Source organism: Oenanthe melanoleuca, chromosome 2, assembly GCF_029582105.1.
Source record: "Oenanthe melanoleuca isolate GR-GAL-2019-014 chromosome 2, OMel1.0, whole genome shotgun sequence".
NCBI classification, from domain to species: domain Eukaryota; kingdom Metazoa; phylum Chordata; class Aves; order Passeriformes; family Muscicapidae; genus Oenanthe; species Oenanthe melanoleuca.
This window is the reverse complement of record NC_079335.1, coordinates 136,760,163-136,782,551: the sequence shown is the minus strand read 5'-3', so window position 1 is coordinate 136,782,551 and position 22,389 is coordinate 136,760,163. Positions and strand designations below refer to the sequence as shown.

Below are 22,389 nucleotides of genomic sequence, written 5' to 3'. Positions count from 1 at the left end.
TCACTGAAAAAGGCACAGGCTTTTGTGAATATTTTCAGTCTGAATTAATCAAATGGGTAAAATTAAAGGTACACAGCAATCTTTTCCTTCGGGAGAGAGAAATTTTCTATAAGTATTCTAAATAGAATATATATATATTTTTTTTTGGCCAAGTACATTTTGTTGAAAACAGAAGATGACACGTCTTGTTTGGGGCAAACTTTCAGAGAATTCTGACTGTCACTCTGGGAGCTTCCTGGGGGCAGATTATAATATAGCAGCCCTTGGACTTTTCAGATGTTATTTCAAAACAATAAGGAGTATAAAGACCCTTGAAGTGTTAGTTGGACTTCAGGGAGTTTTGGATTCTGATAGTGCTTGGTCTTTTCAGGGACTGGATCAGCCTTTAAAGTTTTTGCCCTAGACCCAGGCTTCAGAGGTTTGCACTTGGGGAATAAGGTTACAGTGCTTTCATTGAAGGGCTTTTTCAGTTTTGAAGTTAGCTATTTGCACAATCTGGAGTGTTGGTAGATAGCAGCAGCAAGGAAGATACAGGAACAGTGCAAGTTCCTAGAAAAGTCACTGGTAGTTCTATTTTTGCAGTAAATAAATAGAAGCATTGCAATTTTTATCAGAAAAAAGTTATTGAGCTGGTGATAATGAACAGTGGCAGCTTTTGGGACCTTAATGCATAATGTTTTGAGGCAATGATAGTCTTTTAATCGACTTCAGAAGAACTTTGATTGAGGCTTCAAATGTTATTTCAAATAATCTGCTAGATCATAATACTTTTTCTCATTCAAAATATCTCATTACTTGTCAAATGTCATTACTTAATGGGAAGAGAGACACCTCTCAAAAGAATGCTAATCTACTGTCCATGCCAATGGTATCTGTTTCTGACTCTCTTAATTCTGCTATCTTCACACTTTGCATACAATTATAATATTCTTGTGAGTTTTTATGAAAAATATCACAACTATGAAGCATGCCACCGAGAAAAATCTCTTTTATTTGTATTGCATTCAGAAATTATTGTCTTATCCTTCATCTAAAACTACTTGTAAGCATAATACCTACACAGAAACAAAGTTATCTGGAGCTAGATACACAGTAAGACTTAAGAAAAAGTGGTTTTTTAAGTGTCTTACAGCATGCACTTCTTTCTCCAAACACCACTTGGAATTTACATTGGTATGAAATAATAAATAATCACTGGCTGGCAAAATGAGGGGAGAGGGAAAGAAGAGGCAGAAAGTATGCAACTATATAACCTAAGGGTAAGTTATTAGCAAGATGAAATGTTCAGATCCTTGTACCAATGAACATTTAATCTGGTATATGGTGTGGAAAAAATCCAACAAGAGACACTTCAGGAGTAGAAGAGCATGATTTAATTCATACTCTACAGATTAAATTGCTAGTCTAGGACATCTGAAACTCAGGCTCAAATTGCTATTTTGAGGTTGGTGAAATGAGATTTGGAAGTGCAGGACAATTTTGAAATTCCTCCTTGGTGATTTCTGTTCCTCCTATCAACAATTAAATGCCCTGAAGTGTAAAGGGGCAGGCAGGTGGGTTTTTTGTTTTCTGTAAGAAAGATCAACTTGCTCAAGTTCCCAATGGAAGTAAAAGTTCATAACTGATGGCCCTAAACAAAGCAAGGTGCTACCACTGTCTTTCATCTTCCCTTCATCTGTGAAGAAAAAGAGTTGGGGAATTCAAAGCTGCTACAGGACAACAGTTTGGAAAACATTCTGTGAGAGCTGCAAGAGGCTGCCTTCACTGGAGGCAGTCCTTTAATTCAATTTTGCCTCTGAATTCTGAAGGACAGGTTGTTCAAACACTCTCTGAATTTAGCACTTTTCAAAACAGTACTGGGCAGTAACTTCTCATAATCTTACTATAATCTAAGTACACAGTGTTCTTGAAAAACAGATTTCTGTTCTAGTGTCTCTGTACTTTGAAAACATTGGTTTATGTTAACATAGGATATTTTAAAGACAATACTAGGAGCATAGAAAGCTATACATTTTGATTTTGGTTAGTTAATCTGTAATCTATATATTTCTGATTTTTAAATTGTGTCCTTGGGGGAAAAAAAAAAGTTTGCCTTTGCAAGAAATAATCCCCTCATGAATTATTGACTAACTTACTGCATAAAAGCAAGACTCTCAAGGTTTTTGCAGGGGTATTACTCAGAAATTAGGAACTTTGCCAAAAGCTGGGATAAACTAAAGAATTCAACTATAAATCTCCAGGGTCAAGTACAGGGAGTGTTTTATTTTGAACATGATTCAGACAATCTCTCATGTGTTTCTTTGTTCTTCAGCTCTTTAAAGGCCAAGCTATCAGTAATTCAAAATATGTGCCTAATGTGTACTTACACCCCCTGTATTCGGAAGGTGTAACATAGTAGATTTTCTTAACTGTTTGAACTGTTGATACTCTAAAGCAAACAATAAAAGTTCACATTCTTGCTCTTGCATAGAACAACTGTTAGGTGTTAAATTACCCTTAGGCATTTTTGCCTTAGCAATACAATTAATAGTCCTTTTTTTGTCCCTCTAGTAAAAAATGTTCTTTGCTCTTGAAAAATATAGACAGAGATGTTGCCAGTATTCCTCCCCTCAGTTGAATATGCATTTTGATAATGCACAGAGTCAAGCTGGAGTGTGGAAAAAAGACCAGGTGCAAAGTTATGAATGCCTTACATTCAGAGGAGGCAGGTACAGATCTGTCAATCTCTTCTTCCCTCCCCACAGGACAAGTGACACACCTGGATTTCATAATAAACTCCTAGCAGACACTGCCCCAGCCTCCCAAAAGGGGAAATCAGGAATTGATTGTGTCATGCTTGATGCATGTATACTGGGAACTCTCATACCACCAACAGATACAGGAGGAGGCTTAAGCCAAAATCCAACACATGGAATCACAGAATCAGAGAATATTCTGCATTGGAAGCAATCCACAAGGATCAATGAGTCCAACTGTAAATGAATGGCCCATATGGGGTTCAAACCCATGACCTTGGAGTTATTAGCACCTTGCTCAAACCACATGAAACAGGCTAAATACTTACTGGTTCCTATATGGTGCTTGTAGAAAAGTCCACAAAATAGAAATAATCAGTTCTCTTTTAAGTCCAAGACTTCACACAACATCAAAATATTTAATTAAACTAATATTCATGTTAGGATAATAATACTAGTTTACAATAGTAAGAGTAACAAAAGAATAGTAATAATAAGGGAGGAAAATGTCCACATTTTTGCAAGCAAAACTGATGCAGGTTCACTCTGCTTACATGTGTGCTAAGGTACAGACAGAATTTGATCTACTGAATATTTCATTAAGGTGTTGACAGCTAAGCATCTGAGATACAACTGCTGAGATTATATATGAAACATGCCAAGAGAGACTAAATAACAGACTACTCAATCTTTTCCTCTATTTTCAGTCTCTTTGTCTCTCTCTTTCTCATTTTAACTGCAGACAGTGTAAAAACTGGCTCACACATGTTCCTGCAAAGAGAGGAGTGGAGGTTCTGGTTGCTCTGTGAGATTGTGGCAGCTATTATTCATACAGAACTGCTTGTGTAGTAAAAAAAAAAAAAAAGCCCTGAATCATACACTCAAACACAAATAAATCTTTCCATGTGAAAACTAACTCCAGGGGCCTTTATTCGACCTAATGACTTCTTTCCAGCTTTAGAGGATCCCATATAGGAAACAACAATCTATAGAGTGAAACACAATCTCGAGACAAAGGGAGCAGCTGCACTCACCAGGACCAAGGACTTGCAAGAATTGTTGTTTAACATCTTGCAAACAACTGGTCAGTCCAATAAGCATTCTTTAGAAAGTTTTAATAAACATAAATAATTATTTTCCTTTAAATAGTTCTTTAAACCTATGTTGCTATAGTTATCTTTTTTAGCACATCATCCTGCAGTTAGTATAACAAAAATGGGAATTAGAAATTGTTCACATATTTTACAAATTAAGACTAGTTTGTTTATGATTAATTAATAGGAAAAAGGATGCATTTGCAACTAAATATTTCTACAATGAATAATTTATCCAAGTTTACTTTTAGTATATTTGTTAAAACAGGCTTTATTTGACATACTGTGCAATAAAATCTCTCTAAAGAAATTCATAAGACCAAAAAATTACCAAAATAAAAATCAGTTGCTCATTTCCATTTAAAAGTTGAGTTAGAACTATATACAGTAGATTTAGGATAGCCTCATAATATATGTGATTGTCTAGGAAGGATATAGGTTCTATTATTCTCAGACAGAAAAAAATTGTTAATTTCACTCGAAGCAAGTTCTTTGTGTTAATTTATTCCTTCACATATTTCTCATTCTCATGAAAACACTTCTTTGTGAAAATGGAGAAAAATATACAGTAAATTAAACTTGGAGTGGAGATTTAAAGCAGCAGATATCCTGTAAAGGGGGGAAAAGATAACTTATCTTAATTTATGAGCTTTACAGTTGTGAGTCATGTCCTGTTATGGTTATTATATTTATGAGGTCTAAATGACTGAGGAAATAAATAACAGATCTATGAAGATCCAAAATGTATGGTGAGAATTCTATGAAAAAACCTTCAAAAGCATACTAAGATCAAAGAAAAATATTTCATTTCATTTAGGTCACTCAGAAATTTTGAATAGGAAAAGCTAGGTATACAAAGAAGCAGTACTGGTTAAGAAAGCTTGACCATAGTGGTTAGAATTTAGAGTTATTCTCTAAGTTCAAATAATTGGAGGTGATGTGCTCTCTCTGGAGATAACAGGAACTGAGGTGCTGATTAGAAGAGAGGCAGAAGAACTGGCATGGCATGACTGCTCAGGAACGTGAGGCAAAGCAAGAGGCAACAGAAGTGAGCTGTTTGTGCATCTGGCTGTTTACATAGCACAGAATATCAGTAACTGATGAGAAAACATCCTGTGTTTCAAAGCCAAACTCTTTACTGTACCTTAGCCATGGAAACAATAGTAGAAATTTATTTTTCATCCAAAGTTAGAGAAGCTCGTTTTACTCTAATGGCCTCATGCGAATTGACAGTGAAGCGTATCCCTGGAGAACCAAAGCATTATGCTCTAAGTGAAGTAAAGACAGCACAATTCCATTTATACTGACATAAATGCCAGCTTATAGATTTCAATAAGCATCAGGGATTTTTCAAGACTTCTGTAATGGTTTTAACTAGTGCAGATGTAGATTTTGACAGGGTCTTCTTTTTTTCCTCTCCCTTCTTTTCCCTCTAATAAAAATACTGATGACACAATTGCTATATCACATGTTTCATTATCTGAAAAGACAGAAAATAGATTACTCTGATCTGAATTTTCTGCTAGTATAGACTGTTAGAGCTTTGGCACACTTGTGTCTCTATCATACTTGTCCAACCACTTCCACAATTCAGTGGCAGAATCTTTTAAGAGAATCACTTGGTAGTCTTGGTTTTATTGTATGATCCCCTCATTCTTTTTTGTGTCAATTGCACTATATTTTTGTAGATTGAAGTTTTCAGGTTTCCACTAAAGGGTAAACAAATGAGCTTTTACACAGCTGCACAGTAAACTGAACATGCAAGTGATGTGATGGTGTATGGATTTAATAATTCAAAATATGAAGGAGGAAGAAAAACATAAAGCATTTTTTCTCAAGCTCATTATTTATTGCAAAGAAAACAAGTTGAAAGAATTGCACCAAACAAAGGCTCTCACTTCCAAGTTGCTGTGCCATATATTTAAAATTCTTGCAGTAGGTGTGATGAGGGCAGCCCTGGGCTGGCTACCAACACAATCTAGGAAATTATTACAGAGTGTGGAGTGTAGTAATCGTAATGACCCCCAGCACCAGCTGAGAGTTGGAGGGAGGAGGCTGATTCCTCACTATCTCCCTCATTCCCTCATTTTTCTCACCCATTCTCACTCCCTCCCTCATTTTTTTGGCCTAGTGTTGAAATCAAGCAATCAAAGTCTGACTTTCATACAGGGCTCCTAGTTCTGCAACATTTGCGTCACAGCACGCTGCACTGTCAAACTTGTAAGATAAAAAACTTTCAAGTCACACTTGCTAAACAAACATTTTATTGTGCTGTTCATAATGCAGGGAAGCTTATAATCTTGTAGCTAGTACAGTGCTGTGGTAAGGTCTGATCAAAGTACAAGGTGTACTCCAGAAATAAAAATGAGGGAATTTTCATTGCCCTGTGTTTAGGCATTTGCACCCCAGCTTCTATTTGGAAGGAGGAAGTTTGACCAACTCATTACATGGATAATATTTATATTGTGAGGGGTATTAGGGGTGCCAAAATTGCCACAGCCAATCTTCCTTTTCCTTTGATGCATGAGTTGGGAAAGAGATATTGACTACTGGAGAACTTGGTGATCACTTTTTTTCTGGAAAAACCTATTGCACTCCCAGTTACACTCCAGCACTCCTTAACACCTATCATTTCACCAGCCTCACACATGACTTAAGAGAGCTTTTGTCCATGGTTAAGTGTCACACCCAGGAAAAATGAAATCTGAATGATGCAACAGTATGATCTTACAGGTCAAGAACTCCCTTACAGCAAAGTCCTATGCTACCTGTAATAAATCTCTAAAAATATATTTTCTAAAAGTGTTTCAACGAGCTATTCACAGCCTCGCCCTCACAGATGCAAAATCCCAACAATATGGAAGCATTCTCAGGCTTTCTGCTGCAAAAAATTAGATGCAATTTGATATTCTCATAGAGAGGAAGCTCAACAGGCCCTTGGACTCAGCTCAGCTCAATATGTAAATTGGTGTATTTTTTGTGGATTCACTGTAGTCATACTGCTTTATATCATCTGGCTTTGCTAATACAGTTGCCTTTTTTTTTTTTAACCTACTGAGGTGCCCAGCATGAATATTTCAGTGTTTTAAAACGTTATTTTTTAATTAGGCCTTTAGGGTTTAGAATTTTTTGGATTTGAGTTTGGGGTTTTTTGTTAATTTGTTTTTTTTTTTTTTTTGTTTGTTTGTTTAGTTTTTTTTTTTGTTTTGTTTTGTTTTGTTTTGTTTTGTTTTGTTTTGTTTTGTTTTCCACAGCTAGAAAAAATTCCATTTCATTAATTGCATTTTTAAAATTTATTTCAAAAGGGAGTAATTGCTGAAGTATTAAAGAAAAAAAAACCATAATGAAGAGCATATATTTCCAAATACACATATCTTAAATCAGCTGAAAAGATTTTTCTTTCACTAGTAACTTTCTATAAAGAATATGTTTGAGCTCAATAAGGGGAGGAAACTTAGCTGCAAAGGGCACATTTTCATAAAATTATGAACAAATATAAATGGAAGGATAGGGAAAAATGTTATATGCATAATGTTTGTGTAACTATTGATGCCATAAATAACATTATACTTTCAATAGATATGATTTCAAACATTAGCTACTGGCCTGCTGGGTTAAATATTTATTTTCTAGGAGTCCCATCTGTTTCAATCTACCAGCCAAAAGAACTAAATAATAAAATGTACAATATACACAGTTACAAGGTACAGAACAATATTTTTCAGGATGTTTGCACTTCTTTTAGCAAGAACAGATAAATAGACCCACCACTGGCCAATAAGCTTTTCACTGGTGGAAATTTTATCCAATCATTTTCCTTTTGTTTTACTGTGTTAAAGAGTGCTATAAAAGCTATCTTTCCTACTGCCAATTGCCAAATGCCCTTGTGGATTTTAACATTCCCTTTCTTGTTGTGACTAAGGTGTTGCAGTAAATAATAAATGACCATGTTGGGAAGGGTGAGGGAGGAGGAAGTGAAAATATAACTTGAAAAACAAAGATATATTCCTGTCTCTTCTGTAATGAAATAACATCTTCATAAATCACATAAACAGAGCAGAGCTGTCTTAATAAAAAAGAGTTTACATTGAATCCAATAATCTCTTACATAAGAAAAATTCTTGTGTTCACTCTGTTTTTTTGGTTTTTAGTTTTGGTATTACCTAGATTATGGTTTCCAGAAAACTATATGCAATCTATGAATTCCACAATATTTCAGCTGTTTCAGAGAACCACTTTTCTGCAATTATGCATGTAAAACTCAATCCAATTACTCACTGAGATTAAACAATGCCTGTAATCTGTATGCAGAACAACTGGAAGGTTGCACATATGCATTTTTTATCCTTATATTCTTGAAAGTCTGGAAAACTACTTAAATGAAAGGGTAAAGCAGTGCTCCAAAGGAAATTAATTTGCATTTACACATAGAGCTGTGCAATGCTCTCCTGCTACACTGCTACAATTCCAAGATATCACAATTTAAAAATACCTCTTGCAACAGAATCTATGAATAGATAGACTGCTTAGAATTTAGAAATTGTGAGTAAAATGTAATTTATATTATGGTCTGTGAAGAGAATTTCTTTTCAGAATACATAACCTCAATGCGCCACAGGAAAGAAATAGTGATACAAAAAGGGAATATTATATTTCATCCATCATTAACAAAAAAATCTTCCCCTTTTTTAATACTTTTCTGCTTTATCAACATAATTTAAAGATCTCTGCTTTAGCAATTTTGAGTCACAGTCACAAACGGAGCTGCCTTCAAAGCTTTGGCAGTGACACCATGTCTGGGTTTCCGTAGTGATGCACCAAACAGAATAATTTTCCTCCTCCTGCAGAGAGCACATCCTTCTGCTGGCATTGCTGTTGTGTGGGAGGGCTGTGCTCCTTCACACGCTCACAGGTGTGAGCTTTCTGCTGGGCTGTGCAGCAGCTGAACACTTGTAGCCTCAAGGCCACTCTGCAGTGAGCACACAGGGCATCCCTGCTCAGCTGTGCGTGTTCCTCCTGCTGATGTGCTGGGCTGATTTTATCCTGTGGAGCTGAGAATTTCTCCTTGGGAGGAAGGAAGAAAAAGAAAAAGAAAAAGAAAAAGAAAAAGAAAAAAAAGAAAAAGAAAAAGAAAAAGAAAAAGAAAAAGAAAAAGAAAAAAAAAGAAAAAGAAAAAGAAAAAGAAAAAGAAAAAGAAAAAGAAAAAGAAAAAGAAAAAGAAAAAAAAAGAAAAAGAAAAAGAAAAAGAAAAAGAAAAAGAAAAAGAAAAAGAAAAAGAAAAAGAAAAAGAAAAAGAAAAAGAAAAAGAAAAAGAAAAAGAAAAAAAAAAGAAAAAGAAAAAGAAAAAGAAAAAGAAAAAGAAAAAGAAAAAGAAAAAGAAAAAGAGAGAAAGAAAGAAAGAAAGAAAGAAAGAAAGAAAGAAAGAAAGAAGAAAGAAAGAAAGAAAGAAAGAAAGAAAGAAAGAAAGAAAGAAAGAAAGAAAGAAAGAAAGAAAGAAAAAGAAAGAAAGAAAGAAAAGAAAGAAAAGAAAGAGGAAAAGAGAATTTAGAAAATAAACCAATTTTGTTATTATCTAAAACTAGCATGGAGAAAAGCCCTGTTCCATTCATAACTTGAATACAAGTTATTGTAAATAAAATAATACAAATAATTTAAGCTACATGCCTATGAAGCAGCACAGAAATTCTGAGTCCCAGGAATAAAACCTTGCTTGAAACCAATGATTTGATCAAGAAATGCCACAGAATGAGTCGCAATCTAATCTCTTCTCAGACATTTAATAGCATAGATGAATGACAGAGAGTAATACATTTAAATCATCTTATTTCTTTGAAAGATATTTCCACAGCAAGCATTTTTTCATAACAGCTGTAGCTGCTGCTTCTGCCAATAAGACATTTGTATGACTGTATAGATCAGCACAGGCCATTTCCTGCAGGAATATTTTAGTCCATAATTAAATCAGGAAGAAAAACACCTGGAACAGTGTTGAAGGATGTAGAGACAGGATTACTTTGAAACAGATTTTGCTCCATAGTGTACTTCCTGGTAGCTTGGTAACAGAGATTTCTGGTGTGCTGCAGTACAGCACAGGAGCTGGAATGGCCTCATGCAGGGACAATGCCCCCAGTGCTTGGGGAGGATGGGGAGCCTTGGTGTTAACCTGGTACTGCAAGAGGGAAGATGAGCTCATTGCTTTGCATGAAAAGCAATATCCCAGGTATATGTGAGAAGAGAACCTGATTCCTCAAAGCATCTCAACATATTCTCTTCCTGAAAAAGACAAAGAGAAGTTCACTTCAGAACAGGGCTGTTTCCATTTCCAACTTACAGTAATGCCACAACAAAGCATGGGGAGAGAGAGAAATTAAAGGATTTCCCTACATTTGATTGTGATTGTACTCTCTCTACCAATAAATCATCTTCAGTTCATAAAGATTCTTCTAAAGAGCAATTTGATTCTCCTTTGAAAAGCACTGGAGTGCATCCAATGTCATTAGTTCTTCAAATATGTCCATAGACTACAGCAGGCTTGAAGCTTTGTGCAAAGTCCCTTGTCACTCCTGGCCTTACTTTTCCTTTGTAGGAATCCAAATTAAATTGTCCTCTTTGTGTTTCCAGTAGCACACAGGGATTGAAGGGCTTTAACAGTCTCTATATGAGTAGCAAAACATATTGGGTGAGGCTCCAGGATATGGTTAAATTGCAAGATTGTATTTTAATAGATTTTTCCAAAGAAGGCAAATCTTGATGCAATAGCTTGGAACTACATAACTAATCAAAATTATTCATATTAAAATCAGTGGTATCATATTTTCATTGGACTCTTTTTTTAGTATAGTAATTTAGCTAGAGCTCCTTCTTTTATTTTTACCTAATATTAAGATCTGATTATTAAAATTATTACAGAGATGTCTCTGTGTAAATTAAAGTGCAAAAGACACCTTCTGCCAAAGACAACAGGAAATGTAGAGGCAGAAAAAAAAATTTAAAGTGGGAGAGAGAGGGAGAGTGAGAGAGGGACAAAGAAAGTAGAAAAATGTCACCACTCTGTGGATTCCCACAGCATCCCATTGGTTCTCTTCTGTTCCTCTCAGTGGAGGAGGTGCCATGAGACAGAGTTCAATGGATTAATCCAGGCTCAGGCAGGCTGGGCTGGGAGTTTTACCCTGTCTTTGCATGACTCTGGAGTATTGCTGTGCTTGGATCATGTGCAGTTCTCTGGTGGGAGGTCTCAGCAATGGGTCTGGGGGCTTTGGGGGCCCTTAATGGGTTGTGATCCCTGCTAAGGTGTGTCAGCTCCCTCTCATGCAGCATCAGACCTTCCCTGGGGGAACTGAGGGGGATTTTACAGCTGAGCTTCTCTAAGGGGGGACAATTACTGTGATAAAAGACACTGTCTCATCCTGCAGGATTTGCCTCTTATCAGCCTCAAAGTCAAATTGTAGCTTTCCCCTCGTTCTTGTGCAAACCACCCCCACAGCCCAAAAAAACTTGTCTCCTTCCTCTAAATGGAAGCAAGACTGGTGTCAGCAAAGCACCCTGGCACCTACAGGGTTTTTTTGAGTCATTAACAGTGCACTTTATCACACAGGACTGCTGAATATTTCAAGTAATATCTGAGGTTTCTAACCTTAGCATTGCAATTTCCCTTCCCTCAACACCTTCAACTGTTTCTGTTCTGTCTCCACTCATGTTTTACTCCTTAGGCTCCCCAGTTTTCCAGTAAAGATAATTATTCTCCTACATCTTCACCTTCTTTTATAACTTGGGTAGAGTCAGCTATCTTCCCGTGCTGAATAATGCAAGCCCTGCAACTCCATTTTTAAATGCCTGTCTGTATCCATTCCCCTATGCATCTGCTAAGTATCACTCAGGGCTTTTCATATTCCATCCTCCAGTGCTTCCTTTCTCTAGATGCTCCATTAGGAGATGATGCTCTGATCTTACAAACACATTGATCATTCATGAGCACCCTGTTTGACTGTGTCTGTAGAAATGGTGCTACTTCTGAAGATCTACAAGAGGAAATCTGGATGACTGGGTCTGGTGCCAAAACTATAATCCACATGCCCTGGGAAATGATGTGCCTACCCTGACTGAGACAAGCTTAAACCACAGGCTGTTAAAGGAAATCCAGGCAGCATGTGTATTTAACATTAGACACTTTTGTAGAAAAGCCTGCCAATCATATTGATTTGTGTCAAATTAAGTGCAATGGGATTTTTTTTCTTTTCTTTTTTTGTAATCCATGTGGACAGCTAGGAGGCAGGAAATTAAACAAACCTTTTTCAATAATCATCTTGGCTGAAAGTAAATTGTGGTCTTAATAATCAGAGAGGGACAATCATGTTAAAAAAAGCTATCCCTCAGGTAAGAAATGCTTGCCAAAATTAAACTCTCATAAAAAACAGCAATAAGAGAGTCAACTTAACAGTCATGATCTTGATTTTAGAAGCAATACTCTAAAAATAAGGGATAATTCCACACATTCATTGTGTTTCAATGAAGTTTTGTATCACCTTGCACTATTGACTGATTATTTTTACAGTTCTCTTCTGAAGTAGGGAAATACCCTAATTTTAAAGAAATATATATCTTATTTTTTTAGGTTTCAGAAGTCTACCGACTTCTCACTTCATTATTTAAACATCCTTTCTGACTTAAAAAACAAACAAACAAACAAAAAGAAAACCAAAACAGCTCTGCTATTAAATATTGTTTTCAATGAGGGTAAAGTCAGCTGTAACACTGTGTATATTTTACACAAAATTACCAATTACATAAATCAAGGGGATGCATCTGGACATCTGCAACACAGAGCTTTTGGGTCTGAAACTTTCACTTCCTGTGAAGGTGGAGACAAAGACATTTCAACATAAAGTACATTACCATCAGAACACTGCTGGGAAGGATTATGGATGGCTGCATTTCTCCTTTCCCTCTTCCACACCATGCAGTTCAGATTTGGGCTGCTACATGACTGATGGCTGGTTTTGATACCCAGAGCAGAGAGCTGTACATCATTTGTATGAGCTCTAAGGTCTGGCAAAATCCCCACTTGCAGTGATTTGAGGGCACTCAAAGGAATCTTTTCCAATCCAATTTACTGGGAATGGCAACACTTTTTACAGCATCTCTTGCTAAGGTGATAGAAAAGGAAAGCTAAATCACAGATAATCAAGTATGTTCCAATAAGAAATTGGAATAAGCTTTTCCATATATCTCACCTTTCCATGAAAGAACAGAAGTGGCAGAACTTTGCATACACTCTGGATTAATAGCGGCGACCTGCACCCAGCTTTACTTGAAAGCAAGTTGAAGGGGATAAAAAAGTCCAAGAGGTTCCTCACAAAAATAATCATTCACTGAATGTGAAAAGCTAAGGCATCAAGAGATGCCTTGATATTTGCAGCCAAGAAGGATTTTTCTGAGCTTTACACATTTACGTGGAGATGATGACACTGTAAACTCATTTTATAGTAAATTTGGTTGTAAGGCATGGTTAATCTAATGTGTTTTAGGTATTTACTTTGAGACAAATAAATCATGTCATAACACAGCTTATTCTCCAGACCTGATTATCAGTGACAGCAAGGAGAGCTCAGGGTGACTATATTGGACATCTGTACATTTAGTGAGATGAATCCCATCTTGGCTTGCTGCTGAAGCCAACATATAAATACAGAGTACACTGAGGAGATGTTCATCCTTCCTTGCTGCACGTGAGCTCTTTGCCTATGGCCACACATTCCACACTCAAAGTGAAAGCCAAGAACAGCCTTGAACATGAAATCACTTTTGTGTGGTGCATGGCATTTTCTAATTTTCACAGTTAAAATCCTTTGTCTTTCAACCACTATGAACAGGTATGAGAGTTTCCCTGGTCCCCTCCTCATCTCCCAGGGAAAACAAGTAGCAATTCCAGAGGGACAAGGACACTTCCAAATGTTCTCTTTACAGATGACAGACTGCTTCAGTCCCTGCCATCAGCATTTGTCACCATTTTTTATTAGAAAGACACTGAGATACCTTGCCTTTGCAAACATTGCATGAAGGGAAATTTTCTTTTTAGGAATGTGTTTCGCTGCTGGTTTTTGCACATCACATGAGGTATAAATGATCTGTCTTTGTGTGTGTATCTAGACAAGTGAAGGACTGCTTCCCATGTTGCATTATTGAGAATTTTGTCAGATACAGTTTCTACAACAGGATTTTCTTGTTTAATTTCAAGAACATATTACACACACTCTATTCACAATTAACCTTTTGGAAGTTCTGCTTAGATGAATATAATTAAAGGCTCTTTGGTGACTTTAGTTGGTTATTGCTTTGTATGTGATTAATTTGAAATTGTTGCTGAAATATCCAACTGTTTTGTCTGTAGTATCTTCTAGAATTATGTCTTAGAATTCCCTTTCTTTCTATGTATATATTTGCATTTTTCAATAAATATATATTTTAATATATATTTTAATATATATTTTAATATATTTTTATATTTTTCACACAAAAGGTGTAATGTTTTCAGAGTTTCATAGACATTCAAGATTGAGGCCTCCATAATTTGCTATTTAGTCTCCCTTCATGTTAATGCAGAGCATACAATGTGTTTCTCTCCAACAAATTTCTACACTGTGCGATTTCTAATAATTAAAAAATGTGGAAAGTCACAGTGGTCTTCAAGATGTATACATTTTGTTTTCTTGAAGCTGATTTTGTTCTGATTCTCTCTGCAAAGTGATCATGATCATCACTGATTTCATGCAGCACCTCTGCTGATACAGGATAAGAAAGATTTCTCTGTGTTGTGGCATTGTCTGAAATCTGCAGAACTCACTGGTCATGAACCTTCCTGCTGATGATGGGGTACACTTTATCTTTTAAGGAAAACCATGCCACAAGCTAATGACATTTGCTAATGATACACTGGTAAAACTTACCTGGTTAGATAGCAGGCTCTACTAGCACACTATCAATAGACTGCAATAATCATTGTGGGGGTTTTTTGTCTCGTTTTTATTTGTTTGCTTGGTTTTGATTTTTTTTTTTTTTTTTTTTTTTTTGGGGGGGTGGGGTGGGTTATTTTGTTTTGTTTTGTTTCGTTTCTGTTTATACTGGTGTCCTGAGTGCCAAATGGCATTTTGTGCTCCTTGTGCTCAGTACTACTTGAGATGAAATAATATCAATAGACAGGTAATATAAAAATTGTGTAAGCTGTTTTAGAAGATCTTTGTCAAGTCCGAAGGCAGTTTGTCTCTGCCTTGAGTGTGTGTTAGGTGTCTGTGCCTCTTGTTTTAAACAGACAGGTCACAGAAATCATTTACCTCTTCAGTGTAAGACCTGTTGCTGTTATCCAGCATTTCTTTTTGTTCCAAGTAGGTCAGCTGCAGAAATACTCCAAGTTCTCCCAAACCCCATCCCAATGCCTTAACCTGGCCAAAGCCAGCTGTCCCCTCTGCAGAGGTGCAGTCAGGATAACATGGAGGAAAAGCCTTTCCATCACTATTGCCAGCATCAAACACCAAACACAGCAGAGAGGAGGCTTTGTCCCTGACAACACCTTCTCTATTAATCAAGTCCCTAACTTATTTTCCTCATAACTTTGTAAATAAGTCCTAACAAATAGAAAGTTTGTTTCAAAATTCTACATAAAAATGTATTTTATTTAAATCCTTTACTGTGTCTTCCTTAAGGGTTTAGTTATGGTCTGTGTTTCATGTACATCATAGGTAGCTGACTTGCACTCATTGCAATTTATATTTCAGTAGAAACAATCACAGTTCAGATCCTTTTAATCTTGAACCTCCTCCAGTGCTGCACTAACATTTTAAAAATAATAAGTTCAGGTCTATGTAAATGACTTCTGTTCCTAGCAGAGCTAACTTTGAGAAAGACTAAAGTGCTCAGCAGCAACAGCTTCAGCCCTAAGCCATCTGCAGGCTTATTTTTAGGATTTGAAATTTTAAACTCAGTACTTTGCTAATCAAAAAAAAACCCTTGAACGCTCTTCAATATTACTAGGTCTTGCACTTTTACCATAAAAATAGAAGCCTTGCATTGAAGTCAAGATTTGTGTTGACTTCCAAGGGCATAGCACTTGATTTTAGTGTTGTCATTTTTCTACAGCCCCAAATTTTGGCAGTAGGAAACTGTAAATGAAAGTCAGCTTTTATTTTCTAATGTCAGTTTTTAGAGACACAACTCTTGCAATGAAAGTCAGATGCCCAAAACAAATAAAAACAAACAAATAAGACAACAAATTACCATCTCAAGAAAAGAAAAAAAAAAAAAAAAACACTCCTCAAACAAAAACTAGAATGCATTTTGAGGGGATTAAAGTTGCATTAAATTTCAACAGAACCATTTTTGGGAGCCTGGCAGAAAACATGGGAACACTTTTAGTTTTCAAATCTGTATTTTGAAATATGTTTTTCATCTTACATTTGATTTTATTCTTATTCTTATTTTGAAGTAGACATTTCACTTTATTGATGTGCTTAAGGTATTTACTATATCTCCCCAGCCTTTTCTATTCTAAGCAATTTTGATTTTTATTGCCTTCTTACATTTTTATTGATTCCAAGTTCCTCTTTTCATAAATTTTTTTTCAGTTTATGGCTGATTCTTTGTTCACATGACATTGGTTTATAGAGTAAAAAAGATGAGAGGTGATAACAGGGTTTTTCAGTGGTCACCCCATCTAAGCCTGTTTTCTATCTGCACAAATAGATCACTAGCAACATATTGACTGAAGTGTTTGAGCTTCAGGAGTTTTATCTTGCACTGCTGACATCGATGGAAGTTTGCAACTGACACAGTAGATGGTGAAAGGGTTTGTATTGCCACAGTATTGTGTCAATCTAAACCAGGCTTCAATTGCTTTTCTATTTCTTATAGTCATAATCTGCTTGACTGTTTTTCTGTAAGGTTTCATTATATTCTTTACACCTTCATCACAGAATTAAAGTTTTTGTGCAATATTTTTTCAAAGAAAGGCAAGAACTGAGTTCACAACAGTCTGCATTCGTCAATTTTTGGAATTTCTACAAATAATTGTCAGCACACCATTATGTTTTTTTACTTCATTTTCTAAGTTTTAAAATACCTGTATTAGAATTCCTGTGGGCACCTGTTTGCTATGCATGCTCAGTGAGAGCAGCTGTGTATGCACCCCTGAGAATAAGATCTGAGATAAGCTTTCAAGTGCTTGATCATGCTTTGGCTTCTACTTCTAATATTCCTGCCTAACTGAAATGTCTGTTTCCTAAAGCGTGCCAGTCACTTAAACAATGTTACAGAAAAACAAACACCACTGGAGTACCTGAAGAAACTGAGTGTTCATATTATACACAAGAAATCCAACAAGCAGACATTAAATGTCTAGAAGTCTTAATACATCTAGGTAATTTATATCCTTGAGCTACTCTAGCATTTCAGGGGCCAAATGAAAAAAAAAAAAAGAAAATAAAACAAAGGGATAAAAGGGAGAAAGAACTTAAATAATACTAGCATCTAAATAATCCCTTAACAGGATTTAATTACAAAAATTCCATTGACATTTGACAAAATAGGAGGGTTTTTTTCTCTTTTATTTTTTAATACCCACTAACAAGATATATTTATAATATTCACAGAAATTAATGTTTAATAGGATAGGAACACTTGCATAGACAAAATATGCACAAGCAGATGGAATTTACCTTCCATTTTTAAATACATGGAGGAAAAGCTGTGTCTACAATCAAGAGGCATTATGCTTTTATGTACTTAATAATTTGATGTTTTAAACATGGCATAGAGTTTTCCAAGTTTTCAAGAGGGCACTAATGGAGTTGAGTCTTCCCATCCATGTGTGCATGTCATTTTACCTTATGACTTTCTGAAAAGCCACCATTGATCTGGAGAACAATCTTTCCCACAAAATGCATGTTTCCTAACACCAGTACATCTCCCTCCTCCCTTTGGTGAGGATATATTGGTTTCATCTCTTCATCCTCCAAGTGAAAAATGGTGAAAATTATTAATCTTGATCTCAGCTGAAAGTCCTTTAATAAATTAAATGTTTGCTGCCTCTTAGAAACACTATGTTCTCATTCATTGAATTCTTGCTCTTCATATGCCTGAAATATTATTTTCTATTGTAGCCACTTATGTAATTATCTTTTTGTTCTCCTTTTGTCTTTATTATCTATTTCAACTTCTTTTGCTTTTTTCAGTGTTTTAGTCTTCCAGCAAATATGATGTTTTATAGCTCATCTTTTCTGCTGCCTCATATTCTTGATCATTTTTGTGATGAATCATTGTTTTGTTATGAAATATATTTGTCTTATAAGCACATACTCAATTTTTTCAGTCAGGGTATGCAGAAGCCATTTTCTTTGGAATGCACAACTCTGAGAGAGGAGAAAATAAAGACTTTAAAAAATGATGCATCCTTATATATGGGTATAGCATTCATTTTATCTTCTGGATTGAAAAGCGTATTTCTAAAAATGCCTAAATATACGAATGAAGACATATAAATAAACATTATAGATTATCTTGGCATGTGCTAGGAGCAAGCAAACAGAGTCAAGTACCCAGTAACACAGAAGCACCAAATCCTGTATTCTGGGAGTTTGCTGAAGTGTGAGAGCTGGGCTTGCACTGTTATAAGACCTTTGGGCAGGAAAGCCTGTGAGTTTCTGTTCTTCAGGTGTTACTTTTGCTGCTGCAGTTCCTCTGCTTCTATCTCCTGAGAGCAAAGACAACAGATGTTATTAAAAATGGGACTTTTTGTCAGAAGTGTGACTTTAAAACATAAATCTAGAATCAATCACCTAGGCAAGTGCAGTCTGGAATAATTCTTGGTTATTTTGCAGCTTCTTCTTGAAGATGCTGAAGAAAAATACAACAATGGAATGTGTTTTCTATTGGCCTGGACATAGGTGGTTTACCATGGTGAGTGCACATACCTTTAACAACATGGGAATCTTGCTATGAAGCCCATAATATGCCTCTGAAATAAGTACAGCAGTGTTTTAGAAACTCTTGAAGGAGATTATAAAGGAAAATAAACAAAGGGACGTGTTTTACAGTGTTATTCAGTGTTCATAGAGATAAGTCTTCTTTTCTAGTTGGTAGCTCAATCTCATTGTTGTAAGGCACAAAGAAGTGGTGAAGGAACCCTGAAAATGGCATGTTGTATTTTTAACTGCTGTCACTCTTTTCTAAGATCCTGTCAGCAAGCCTGTTTTCCAAAATTAAACACAACCAGATGCAAATTATTTTAACAATCCTATCCAGTTGACTTGGAGGTACCAGGCTTGTTTGTGCAGAAAACTGAGAAAGAAATGTTTTGATAGCTCTGAACAGCCAAAAGGGTTTTTAATAAAGATCTAATATCTGTTTAAATTCAAGAGCATAAAAAATTTAGTTCTTCAAGACATGTGAGTTTAAGCACGTGCTTTAATACTTAAATATTTTTTTAAATGAAGGTTTAGAACTCTGATTCTGATCTATTTTCTTTAAAATTATCATTCAGAAACTCAAAAAAAAATATCAATATGATATAGGAAAGGCAACTAACATGAATAAAAAATGACAATATGGATAGAATATTTGAAAGGTTTAAGAAAATAACAAAAGTCCTTTTGCTGAAGCCCTTAGAACTGAACATCTCCTCATGAGTTTATTCTTCCATTTCCTCCTACATTTTCTTGCCAGCATGTCCATTCTCAACTCAGAACATATATACTTCCTCAAGACAAGCAAAGACAAATCAAAACATATATAATGTTACTTCAATATGTCTTCATTCTCACAGAAAAAAAAAAAAAAAAAAAAAAAAAAAAAAAAAAAAAAAAGAAGAAAAGAGAGATTAGATTGCAGTAGCTATTAAAGTTAATATTTTTCAGGGGCTTTGGTATATCAATAATTAATTATTTTTTACTACCATTTGGCTTTATTAGTTTATTTTATTATCAGTTTTATTAGATATGTGCAACGCTATAGATCCCTTCTGCTTTGGGACTTGTATTCAATATAAGGGAAGAGGTCAAGACACCAGTAAAAAGGCTGATCTGGATGACTCTTGCAGTTGGTCATATCTTTTATAAAAAAATACAGGAGACATTTCTATATTTAGAAGCTCAGAATAATTTTTATTTTTCCTGTCCTTCAGCAATTTATGTTTCCTAGGCCTTTATTTTTCTCTAAATTGAAAACAACATACTCCACTATAGTTATCACATATTGACCTAAAATATGACATTTTTGTCTGTGTTTTATTTGATTAATAAAGCATGAAGTTCACCTGACTGTGATTTTACCTTGCATTCATACATTTTTATCTGAATACACTCGATGGAAAGGTTTCAGTTCATCACCTATTGAGAGCTCAGAAAACAGCTGAGGGATGGAAGAGTGAGACCAGCACAGGCTCCAGGATCTGCTTCTGGAGCTCTGCTAACATTTGCAATTGTGTCCATGGATTCTTATTTTTCCTGTTAAATTGATGAATTGTTGGATCTCTCATTCATCAAAACACTCTCTGCTTAACATTTTTTGTTGGTTGGCCACCAAATTACAGTATTGGGAGAACAGCCTTGAACAGAAAGTCACAGTTTGTTTTAAACTGGAAAGAGAAGATTAAATGTAATCACAAAGCTTTTCCATAACTGTCAGAAAGTTTAAATGCTGGATGTGTTATGAATATTGTTAATTGTTTCTCTTAACTTTTTTTTTAATGTTTTCCCTATTTGATGTAGTTGAAACATTTTAATCCATCTTTTTCTTCTGGACAAAATCTGAGCAGAGAACTTGTATTGTTTCATTGTTCCACTTCTGCTTCACTCCCCTGCACATTATTTGATTTTTTTTTTAATCCCTATTATATCATTACTTCAGAGGAAAATAACTGGAGGATATGTTCTCCTTTTAATCTTCCTTTGCCATGTAATAAGAGGGTGGTTAGAGTCTGGGCAAGGAAGAACAAAGAAGATATTGTAACAGCAGGAAAGTCTTATTCAGATTCCTAAATGAGCAGAGACAATCGGGCCAAGACTTTGCTAACATTTTCCATCACTTTTTATTGACCTCAGCTTTGAATCAGAAAACACCACCTGGACACTCTGTCTGCAGCATATCCCAAAATAAACATTGTCAGTTACCATACACTCAAGGGATTCCCTTACCTTTGTAAGAGGAAACAAAAGCAAGAGCAAGTGCAGAAGAATTTATGTGGTGCTGTAAATCTTCCATTCCCAAAGTCTGGAATGCTCACTATGACATTACAGCCATGGTTACTGATAATCCAGTGTTTTGTAGCTAGGGCAATTGTCAGCCTCCAGCCAGACTTGCATTACTTTTGTCTGATTCTTATTTACTTTGATATTTTCTAGCCCATTAAATATAGCCAGGTAGCCTTGTAGCCAAAGTCTACAGCAGGCAGAGGTACAGAGCTCCAGAAAAAGAAAGTAATTTCTTTAGGAGCTCACTAATATAACACTGCAATTCAATGTGGGATGGTTCCTAGTCAATGATTCTCTTGCAGGACTTGGCCAAGAGAAACGGAACTGAGGGGGAATTCAGAGACCCATATTCAGAAGATGTAGCCAAATAAAGGCCAAACCACTCCTAAATGGAGCAGCAGGCAGATATAGAGGTAAATATGCCTGTAAATAAGTAAAATTCTGCTTTATCCTTGGCTTGATTATGCAGATTTCCTCCTTGATTTTTTTTTAATGAGATCTTACAGTCTTTGAGAAGTCTATGTGATTAGAAATACACTGAGTGTACTTAACTGAATGGTTCTGCCAACCTTTTGTTTAACAAACCTCTTATTAGGGAGTTCAAGTTAAAGAGCAAAATATCGGAAATATGAGTCCAATGGGAAACCTTAGCTTTTCTCCTAGATTGTGTAGGAAGGAAATTACATCTTCTCTTCTGAGGGAGGTATCATAAAATATGGTTCAAGACAGCCTTTTCTCAGTTTTTCAGATTATGTAGTTTTCATTGCAAAGTCAAGAACACAAAAATACCAGTCTTTTAGACACTTCCAGCACAAGATTTATACCTTGAATTCAGGAAATTCAGGAGTATTTTCTGGTGTTGTTAAGACACAGCCTGAGGACCAAAAGTCTCATCAAATCACAACAGAGATTCAGTCCAGAGCATCTTGATAAACCTTGGAACTGGCCAACAGAAACTGCAGGAGGTTCAAAAATAAAAGTACAAAGTTCTGCACATAAGGAAGAGTAATCCCATAGAATAGTATAGGAAGTAACTCAGGGAAGGTGTGCTGGGAAGAGACAAAGAAAACCTTGTAGAGAAGGTCTGCTTCGTAGTCTTTATGGAGGATAATCTCATTACCTGTCTCATCTGCTTGCAATGGAGCTTTACATTAAAGAAACATTGCTTTAACTTCTGATCCAGACTGGGCAAGACTCAGTACAGAATATCCTTGTCCTGTTGTCTGTATTTTAATGCTTTGTACTTCATAGGAAGGTCTTTATATTTAAGTGTCTCTTGCCACTAAATGGAATGCCTCCAGTAAAAGCAAGAAAAATTTGTCCCAA

At 35.7% G+C, this 22,389-nt stretch overlaps 1 long non-coding RNA gene across 1 annotated transcript; it reads right to left on the bottom strand.

Moving 5' to 3' along the window:
• Positions 1 to 8,777: 8,777 nt before the first annotated feature.
• LOC130250209 (uncharacterized) lies at positions 8,778 to 21,085 on the bottom strand. Its single transcript, XR_008839936.1, has 3 exons — positions 21,007 to 21,085; positions 9,993 to 10,102; positions 8,778 to 8,893 (listed from the first exon to the last, which is right to left on the bottom strand). It is a non-coding gene; the product is annotated as an uncharacterized LOC130250209 (long non-coding RNA).
• Between the last annotated feature and the right edge of the window lie 1,304 nt (positions 21,086 to 22,389).